This window comes from Leopardus geoffroyi, chromosome A2 (genome assembly GCF_018350155.1).
Source record: "Leopardus geoffroyi isolate Oge1 chromosome A2, O.geoffroyi_Oge1_pat1.0, whole genome shotgun sequence".
Taxonomy (NCBI): Eukaryota; Metazoa; Chordata; class Mammalia; order Carnivora; family Felidae; genus Leopardus; species Leopardus geoffroyi.
Genome location: NC_059331.1, coordinates 152,631,895 through 152,642,698, shown reverse-complemented (window position 1 = coordinate 152,642,698; position 10,804 = coordinate 152,631,895). Strand labels below are relative to the sequence as shown.

Below are 10,804 nucleotides of genomic sequence, written 5' to 3'. Positions count from 1 at the left end.
TCACACTCTGTGTTTCCCTCTCTCTCTGCCCCTGCCCTACTCGCATTCTGTTTCTCTCTCTCTCAAAAATAAATAAAAACATTAATTAAAAAAAAAAGAATTAGAGTAATGACTATACAGAGAAGGTTGCAGGAGACAAAGGGGATGATGCTAAGAGGAGATTCTTACCACATGAACTAAAACACTGTGAAAGGTGAAATCTGTATTACGTATATACAGTTGGGGTTTTTATTACACCCGAAATTAACTTATCTGGGGAAAACAGATTTCACAGTAAAATTAAGAATAAAGAAAACAAAATTCTACTGGAATAAAAAAATACTTCATTGGGAAATTCTGTTCAATCCTGCCGTATTTCTTTAGTGATTCTGCTTTTCAATTTTGTAAGATGATTATTTCATACTTTCCTTTTTCTAATCAAGTTTCTTCCTACATTCCTCTATGACATTCATCTCATAACCCAACCTGCAGATGACAATTCTATCTATATTTTTTACTGAGTAAATAGAACTTAGTAAGAAAAAAAATTAGCTCTCATCTTGCAACCACTCAAGGGACAAATCCAACTGTATCTCCACTAATCTTCTGTGTGCCCCCAGCTAAACTCTCTCAAGTGTTCCTGAAGAATCCATGAAGAACTGAAATGGCTTCCTTTGACGACCCTCACCAGCCTGCTCAAGATCTTTGTGCTGCAACTGGCCTTTCTGCTAGCTGCAAATGCATAAAAACAAAACTCACTCTTCCCAGATTCTTTCCCCTCTTTCTTTTCCTTATGTGTCTGCTTTTGCAGACAGCAGCCTAATGTCCCTCTTCCTACACATGAGTAAATTATTAGCATGCATATAACTAACTCAGTATCTCTGAGTTGCCCTCTGACAACTTATTTCTGGAGTTTTCACTGAAACATTATTGACCTCAATTCTAAAATTGTAGCCAATTAAATTGTGCACTTCAAGGGGCTCGATTTCTCTTGGCTCCTTTGCTAAGTCTCATCTGCAGTAATTCAATACTTCACCTTGACTGTGCTAAGTATATTTCTTGGTTAAGTTTGTTTCTGGTTATAATTCTGATTTGTGCCCAGCTGGTTATTTGTTCCAAATGATACCTAGAGTAATCTGGCCTTTGATACCATGGCCTGACTATTTGGAGATTTCTATCAGGTAGCAGACAACAGGAGTTAATTCTGATACTTTGTGGACATTTGGAAATTTGGGGGTGAGAAGCCATTAGCCATTTTGTCCTTTCATTCATAAACAGAATCTGCTTGTTTGAATCTGATATAGATTTCTCCAATTGTAAACATCAGCTCCCTTTTTGTTCTCCCCAAACTCAAGCCTTTTCTTCCTGTTTTTTTTTTATTATGGCCACAATAGTTGTCAATTCAAATAAAAGTGAAAGTTCAACATCAAGATGCTATTCATTTACACTGGCCTCTTTTAAGAACTTTTGACATTGGTAAAGTGTTCCACCTAAGTGGAGTCTTAGAATAGAAATGAAAAAAAAAATTAAGCTTTCTTTCATTGGTTAGGAGTTTCTAAACAACGGAATCATTTCAAATTAAGGTCCCTTTAGACATCTTTTAATAAGGCTATCTGATAGAAATTGATATCATCAAAAAATTAGTTTATTAATTTGAAAACTAAGTCTTTTAATAGGCATATAAGTAAAAAAAAATTAACAGCTTTGTTAAGGTGTAAGTGAGATGTAATAAAGTTTACAACTTAATGTTTTGATATATGTAAACACCCATGAGACCATCACCACGATCGAGACATATCCATCACGCCAAAAAGTTTTCTCATACAACTTTTTAATTTAAACTGGAGTACAGTGATGATTCATAGCTGCAATCCCACTACTGATCAGCAGGAGAGTTTTGATCTGCTCCCTTTCTTTTTTTTTTCTTCAATGTTTATTTTCGAGAAAGAGAGACAGAGGGACAGAGTGTGAGCAAGGAAGGGGCAGAGAGAGCGAGACAGAGGGAGACACAGAATCTGAAGCAGGCTCTAGGTTCTGAGCTGTCAGCACAGAGCCCAACATAGGGGGCTCGAACTCACGAGCAGTGAGATCATGATCTGAGCTGAAGTCAGACACTTAACCAGCTGAGCCACCCAGGTGCCCCACGATCTGCTCCCTTTCTGCCCTGAGCCTATTCCCTCCTCCTGAGGCAACCTGGTGGCCCCCAGTTCCTGGAGGTCATCACACTGATGCCAAATTTAGTGCAGACATCTTATAGACATAACACATTATAGCCCAGAGCTCCTGGGCCCAAGGGACCCTCCTGCCTTAGCCTCCCCAGTTCAACCACAGCAGTCCTTGGCAGATGATCTTGTGCATTATAATGGCCATCATAATCAGACAGAACATCAAGGACTTCAGAACACACATCAATCAAAGGTTTCCTAAGCTTTCTACGACGGCTTTCTTTGTCATCTTTCTGTAATACTGATTTTCTTATTTCTTTGTTGTCCTTTTCTAGCTATTCCAACATCCCCTGGTACTTTGAATATGCAGAAGTTTCTTTTGAAGTTGGTCAACTTTCTCTGACACCTTACGTTTCAGCTGGGCATAGCTCATGCGACACTGGCCAGCTGCTCTGCACACTTCCTCCCTGTGCTCTTGAATTTGCTCTTGTAAGACAGTGAGCTCACCACGGAGCCCCTTTCTGTAATGCTGCCCCTTTCAGAACTGTGATCTGTTGTGCTCAATGCCATTTTTCCAATGAACCTTCCACAAGCTGAGGCTTTTAACCACCTTGTCAAAATCAGGTGCCAACTTTGCAAGGCCCTCTGAATTAAGCGGGCTTTTCTAATTTCCCCTCAATTAGATGTACTCATTAATCTCCCACACAACGTCAGGCACAGCCCATTTATGGTCACTAAGGTCAAGTATATAGTTCCACTGATCAAGAGTCCTTTGGGCTGCACAGACACCAGCAACAGCAGATCCTAGTATGAGCCATCAAAGTTTTAAGAGCCTTGGAGCTAACCTTGCCGGTCAAAAATGCCTTCAGGGTTGGTAGTCACATTTAATTGAAGAAAGTTTCGATTTACATAAAAGGAGACTAGTTAGAACTGCCAAAACGATATCTTTTTTAAATATTTCTTTGAGTCGAGTCGACACACAGTGTTCCATTAGTTTCGGGTGTACAACACAGTGATCCGACACCTTTCTACTATGCTACGCTCGCCCCAGATGTAGCTGCCATCTGTCACCATACAACCCCGTGATCTCCTCCCCTGGCGTCCTGAAGCCTTAAAGTAGGACGAGGTGAACAAATACTTCGTGAAACCAGATGCAGTTGCGGCTAGAGCGGCAACCTTTCTTTGATGTTTCACCAAGGACTGTCGACCTCACCGGCCACAGCAGTCAGGCGTTGTCGCCACATCCCGGGGACAAGAAGGTCACACAGGAGCTGAGGAGGCCACGCGGGGGATCCGGCGTCGGCTCCGGACGGGTCCGGCTCCACGAGCAACTCGAGAAGAGGACGTCGGCAACCAGAGCCAAGGCGCCTCTGCCAGCGGTGCGTGAACTTCCGCAGGAGCCCGCCCGGGACCCGTACTCCGTCCGCCAGGCAAACGGCCACCCCACGCTTCCTAGGCGCGCAGCACAAACGGTCCGTGGACAACTAACGCGTGCGCCCGGAGCCTCTCCTTGTGCCACCTTTTCATCCCTTCCTCCCGTCCCTGCCCATCCCCGCCGCCGGCGTCAATCCGGTGTCTGTCCTTGTATATTGAGTTGCATTCTCTAGGTGGGATATAAACGGATATGCTCTTATTTTTGTCAGGCGTCTCTCACTCCACAGAATTATCTTAACACTCATCTGTGTGTCTATCAACAGGTTATTTTTTAGGGCCGAGTAGTATTCCACCGTACGGACCCAGCACGTTGCTTCTGCACGCGTGTCACGTGGATGAACATTCGTGCTGTTTCCAGTCCAAATAAAGCCGCCGGGAACATTGCACGTTCACATCTCTGGGTACGTGTTTTATTTCACTTGTCTCCCAGTGGCTGCGCCGTTTTGTATTCCCATCAGCAGCGTGTGAGAGTACTTTCTTGCCCACGTTTGGTGTGGTCAGTTTTGACTTTTAGGCATTTTTATTTATGAAATTGCCCCCTTAGTCTTCCTTTATATCTTCTATTTCTCTGCCGAGAGTTTTAAACATGTTGTTTCAAACGCGTTTATACCTGCTTGTTGGGACTTTTAAAAATGATGGGTGTTTTGGGGGCGCCTGGGTGGCTCAGTCCGTGAAGCCTCCCACTTCAGCTCAGGTCATGATCTCAGGGTTCATGAGTTTGAACCCCGAGTCAGGCTCTGTGCGGACAGCCCAGAGCCTGGAGCCTCCTTCCGATTCTGTGTCTCCCTGTCTCTCCGCCCCTCCTCTCTCTCCCTCTCTCTTTTTCTCTCTCTCTCAAAAATAAATTAAAAAAACATTAAAAAATAATAAATGATGGCTGTTTTAAAATTCTCATTAGGTAATTCTAACAATCCTGTCATCTCAGTGTTAGTATCCATTCACTATCTTTTTTTTTTTTTTTTTTTTTTTTTTTTTAACTCCGATCGAGGTCATCTTTGTTCTTGGTATAACTAGTGATTTTCAACTGATACCTGGATAGTTTGGGTACTATGTTACCAGACTCTGGATTTTATTGAAATATTCTGTTTTAATATGCTTCTTCTAACACTGCCCCTGTGGTTGAAGGGAGGTACCACCTCATTACCTCATTATGTTAGATGGGGGTGCGATTCTTGTTTCTCTCCCAAGCCTCTGCTGACATCTAAGGCAGAAAGACATCTTGTCACTGTTGGAGCAGGGATGGCAAGATTGGGAGTTCAGGCTCCAGCGAGGCTTGCGCTGATGCCAATCTGCCTAGGAAGTCATCTTCCTTTCCCCAACCCGACCTCTACTAACACCATGGAGGGGGGGGGGGGGTCCTTGTTACTGCTGAGCAACGATGAAAGTCTTGACTCTCCACTGGCTCTGGGTGTCCTCTGATGGCCTACAGAGAAGGAGAAGGACACCTCATTACCACTGAGGGGTTGAGGGTACAGCCTCTCTGTGTGGTAGCTGCTGACACTTCCTGGAGGAGGTCTCCTTGCTCCTGAGCAGAGCATAAACACTTACCTCCACTAGGTCTTCTAGAGGACGGCAGGCTTGTGACATCTCAAATCATATTCCCTTTTTCAATATCAATATAGTTGCTTTGTACCTCCTGTCATAAATACCAATGCTTTATTTAAAAAAATTTTTTTAGTATGAAATTTATTGTCAAGTTGGTTTCCATACAACACCCAGTGCTCATCCCATCAGGTGCCCTCCTCAGTACCTGTCACCCACCCACCCCTCCCTCCCACCCTAAAATTTTTAATGTTTATTTTTGAGAGAGAGAGACAGAGCACGGGTAGGGAAGGGGCAGAGAGAGAGAGAGAGAGGGAGACACAAAATCCAAAGCAGGCTCCAGACTCCAAACTCCGAGCTGTCAGCACAGAGCCTGACATGGGGCTCGAACTCATGAACTGCAAGATCATTACCTGAGCTGAACTTGGATGCTTAGCCAACTGAGCCACCCAGGTGCCCCAATACCAGTGCTTTAGAATTCTTTGATTCTGATCATCCTTTACCAATACTGTATACATTCTTGTGTATTGTTGTTTCACACTTCAGAGTAGTAATTATTGTTCTTAAATGTCAGTTTACCTCCAATTTAAGGCAATGTCTCTTGAATGTCTCAGATTTCACTTTTAGCTTCTGCTCTCAGTAATCCTTCAAATTTTTTCAGAATTTTTTTCAGACTGTTTCATCTTTTCATACAATGAGGTCCTAAGTTTTATACTCCCTTCTTTTTTCCTAATATTCTTAACCCTCATTATTTACAAATGCATGATCTCAAAGTCTGTGCCAGCATGGATATTTAAAGAGATCATAAGGTTAAGTACGTAAAATATAACACAAATTGCATGTGCGGAACATCCTAAGGGTTTATTTATTTTTTTTAAGTTTACTTATTTATTTTGAAATGGAGAGAGAGCAAGCAAGGGAAGGGCAGAGAGAGAGGGGAGAGAGAGAACGCCAAGCAGACTCTACACTGTCAGTTGCAGAGCCCAGGGTGGAGCTCAGACTCACAAACTGTGAGATCATGACCTGAGCAGAAATCAAGTGTTGGACGCTTAACCGATTGAGCCACCCAGATGCCCCACATCCTAAGGCTTTAATTCTCAGATCCAATGGATGATAATACTCAATTCAGAGGGGAAAGAATATGAAAATGCTTGATAGTTGGTAGTTGCTGAATAAATATTAATTTGCTTTCCTTTATTTCTAAAGTTTATAGACTCAAAAATTTTCAAGATTTGAGAGAGAGCTGAAAATTCATGTTTAGTTTGTAAATATACAAATTGGTGGTTTAAACTCTGTATTCAGCAGGCTCTTTTTATCTTTCCAATTATTCTGCTGAGGAAGCTCTTAATGAGCATGTTTCAGATATCACAAAAGTAAAACTGACTAAGGCAATAAGCCCTTAATCCAAAGCAATTCAACAAATAGGCTTTGAGTGCCCATTAAGTCTAAGGCACTGGACTCAGTGTTGAGGAAGTTACACAGCTGAAATAGACTCACACGCTCTGCCCTCCTACATGGCAAGAATGAAATCACCGACAATGGCAAGAATGGAAAAGAAGTCTATTACAGAGTTGTTGCAAAGCAATGTAATCTCATGCGCATACACTGAAGGAATGGAGAGAGAGAGCAGAGTAGAGAAAAGGGACATGTGGCAGGATGCTGGGGAACTTGCAGACAGAGTTTTATATGTTCCCATGGAAACAGTTAGACTTGAATGCTTGGGTGCATAAGGCAGTCTTACCAGGTGCCCGTTATCGGTTTGGAGGAGGGAAAAAAAAAAAATCACATTTCCATGACAGTTACAGATTAGCTGAGCAAGTAGCTTTCCAAAGTGATGTACTTGCAAAAAAACAGATAAACATTGTCCGGAGTGAAAATGTTTGTATTCTCCAGCACCAGCTGGGTAATTAGATCTCCCCTTAGAAAGGACCAGATTGCAGTTTGTGCTTTTTGACCATTTTACCCAAGATAGCAAGATCTTCTACACAGAGGCAATTTTCTTGGCGGGGGGGGGGGGGGGGGGGGGGGGGGGTGGAATCTCACAATATGTAGGTAGAGAATAGGAAAGAAAATTGAAAATGGGAGAAGAAATTGCCCCAAAGAGAATCATGCAGACATTTTGGAGGTTACTAAAATAAGACAAGGAGTTAGGGTGTGTGTACACATGGGAAGTTATGAAATATTTATAATGGCATTGAGACATTGAGGTGTTTGACAGTGTAGTGAGGCAATACTTTCTGTAGTGAATTGGGATTTAAGAAAGCAACACCAACCATCCATCACAGATCAAAAGGTGACAAAGAAAGAAAAGAAATGTAGACAACATTGCAGAAGGAATCTGTGTATAGTCTGCGTTTAGCAAAACGTGCAGTTTAATTTCACACATTTTAGGGACACGGAAGACAAAAATGTTATGCTTGCTCCTTCCAAAGAAGAGGGAGATAGATGGTAGACAGATACATAGATAGATAGATGATAGATAGATTAATTTCTGCAGTGATTGAGCTATTTGTTGAACCCTAATAGTATCTAGATAATAGTGACAACAGTCAACACAAGCCCTTAAGGGAACACAAAGACAATGATACCAGTAGGCAAAAGCCTGCCGAGAAGTGACAGCATAGATTAAGGATTATTTCTTAACTCCTAGGGTACACAGAATAAAGTATTCAGAAGGGAGTGGGTAATTGGGAAAATCCTTCGGAAAGAAGTTAGTTTTTAGTTAGATTTCAAAGACAAGTGACTACAGATTGACAATGTGAAGCCAGAAGCCCTGTCAATGCATGAAAATGTTTGCAACCCAAAACAAAAGCTATAAAGTTTGAGCAAACATCGCTAGATGTAGATGGTAACTATGAAGGCAAAAGCACAAGTCAGCAATGGGAAAGTATTGATGCTAAATTGTCCCTCGACAACACAGACACAGGGTAATTGCTAAGCTACCTCCAGGTGATATACTACCTCTCTGGGCTGGCATTTTTGGTGCATCCTGTTGGCTTGGGCTTTCCGCATCAAACTCCCATTCTAGAACCAAGAAGTGTGGGTCCTAGAATAGATCCAGGAACAATGGTACTGAGATAAGTGTAACTAGTCCTCAACCTTATGCTGCTTTTTAAAAACAAATGAATGATACAATTAATGTAGCAATATTGCTCTAAATGTATACAATGTAGAAACATATAAAAATAACTTTTGTATTCAGCATCCGTATATAATATTTTTTTTTGTATATTCTCCTTTCCTTTCCACGATTTCTTAAGACTCGTATTGTTTATTGAATCGATGTGTAGGAAAAAAAAGAACATAACACCCTAGTGTGCTTCTTTAAGGCCTGTGCCAGGAAATAAGATGGAGAAGCTCAATGTTAAGACTCCGAAGACGAGGGAGATGGCAGTTAACTAAAACCAGGCTCTCTGAAGCCATACAAATAGGAAACTGACTACTGGCTCCTATGTTAACTAGCTAAGGGATCTTGGCCAAACTTTCAATACTGATGACCCAGAATTGCCTTCAATGTAAAGTGAGGATAACAGTACCAAACCCAAATGGTTATTATGAAGGCAAAATAAAGTTATACAGATCATGTATCTCATTTACTCACTTAGACACGAGTGGCTGAAAAGCCACTATCAGGGGCTGGAAGAAGGAAGTTCATGTTAAACAACGAAAACAATGGATGCTTGCAATGACGCATAGGCAGAAAGCACACCTTTTGAGCTCACAGCTCTAGGGGAAATCTAGAAGGGGTTAGAATGTGTTGGTGATGTTGGTAAGGTATTTCTAGAAAGAGTTGGTCCCCAAAGTAATTGGCCATTGTGTAAGCAAAAAATGAAAGGAATGAAAAATTCAAGTTCAGGACTTTGCAGATGAAAAGCTATCTGCTTTTAGAGCTCCAAGTTGAAAGAAACACATCTTTAAAAGCTTTGAGCAGTGGAGCCCTGGTAAAATGTCTCCCATGAATAAAGTGATGCGGACAGGGGTAAGACGTGATCTTTTCACTTCTCTTGCCAGGTAGCTTAAAATAAGCTGGGAATTAATGGAGAAACAAAATAACTTTAGTGAAAAAGGAAGAAAAGAAAAAAAAGAAGAAGAAACAATATATTTGTTTTTGATGTTTCAGAAAGAATGCCGGGTCTGGTTATTCTGACATGGCAATGACTATCCCACAGAACAGAAGCCTTTTAAGTGTTTGAATGAATTATATTTCCAAAGAGACTAGGAGTCAGGACCGAAAATTCTTTGTTCAACGTGACATACAAAACGGAAACAAAAAAAGTTAAGCTCCCTAGATTGGCAGGAGACAGGCTCCCAGGAGGGTAAATCCAACAGGCTCATCTACATTTTACATGAGTTCCAGTAAATAGGAGACAAGGATGCTCCTCCCTGAAGATGGAACCAGTAGCCTTGTTAAACAAAACCCAGGAGAATTTCTCCCTTAGAGCAGAATCTAGGAACGTCTTTTGCTGCCAGAATAGGGCTTTTATGCTGCCCAGGGGGACCATGGAAGAGCTGTGTGCCTCCCATCCACCCCCATTCCTACTTTCCCGGAATTTTGTGATGGTCATCCTGTTTCCACTCCGTCACTGCAAGTGTGATGTGTGCAGCAGAGGGGGGATTGAAGTACGTGGGTACCGACAACTTGATTTATTTTTGTCCAGAGGTTGCCAGATGAAGGAAGGACTATCTATCACACACAGATCTTTGTGGCAGAGCTGGTTGCATCGAAGGGATGGTTATCCTCCTTGGGGAAGAGGTTGGTCGATTTCAAGAAAGGAAGCGAAAGGGAACTGGATATTTGGTGACCAGCTGGTTAAAATGATAGACTGTGGAGGAGATACCTAGATGCTTACCAATTATTTTCCTCTTCCTGAGAGAAGAAAGCTTATGAGTTTCATCTATTTACATTTATGGGAAGATGTACACATATAACCTTTTTATTTTGAAATCGTTTTAGATTCATTTTCAGTTTAAGAGAGAATATAGAAAGACCCGACTTCCCCTTTACCCCATTTGCTCAAATGATACTATCTTATAAAACCGTAGTACACAGCTGCAATACTGAAATTGATACAGTCAAGATGGACCATTTACACACCCCTCATGCGAGATTCCCTCATGCTAGATTCCCTCAGGCAACCCTGGGATATCCCTAGTCACTTTCCTCTCTATTTCACTTCCTTCTCAAACCCTGGCAACCACTCACCTGGTCTCCATTTCTACAATTTTGTCATTTCAAGAATGTTATATACATATGAGTTTATAACCCTTTGGGATTGGATTTTTTTTTTTTTTTTCAGTGAGGATGATTCTCTGAGGATTCATCCAAATTGTTGTGTGTTTGAATAGTTCATTCCTTTTATGGCTGGGTAGTTTCCCATGATATGGGCATACCGCAGTTTGTGGACCTGTTGAAGGACGTCTGGGTTGTTTCCCGTTTGGGGCCATTACAAACAACGCTGCTATAAACATTCGTGTACAGGATATTGTTCACACAAGACTTGTGTGAACTCAAGTCTTCATTTCTCTGGGATTAAGTGGTCAGAAATGTAGTTGCTGAATTGGATAATAAACACGTTTGGGTTTTAAGAAAGTGTCAATGTGTTGCTTAAATAATGCAATAACTCCAAATTCTCAAAATCCGAGTTTCCCAGTCGTTTCTTATGGTTTTCACTGCTCTGCTCAAC

The 10,804-nt window shown here is 41.7% G+C and overlaps 1 long non-coding RNA gene across 1 annotated transcript; it reads left to right on the top strand.

The window, feature by feature from the left end:
- Nucleotides 1-3,645: 3,645 nt before the first annotated feature.
- On the top strand, nt 3,646-3,972 carry LOC123607688. The gene is made up of 2 exons (XR_006716851.1): nt 3,646-3,751; nt 3,842-3,972. It is a non-coding gene; the product is annotated as an uncharacterized LOC123607688 (long non-coding RNA).
- Nucleotides 3,973-10,804: the final 6,832 nt, after the last annotated feature.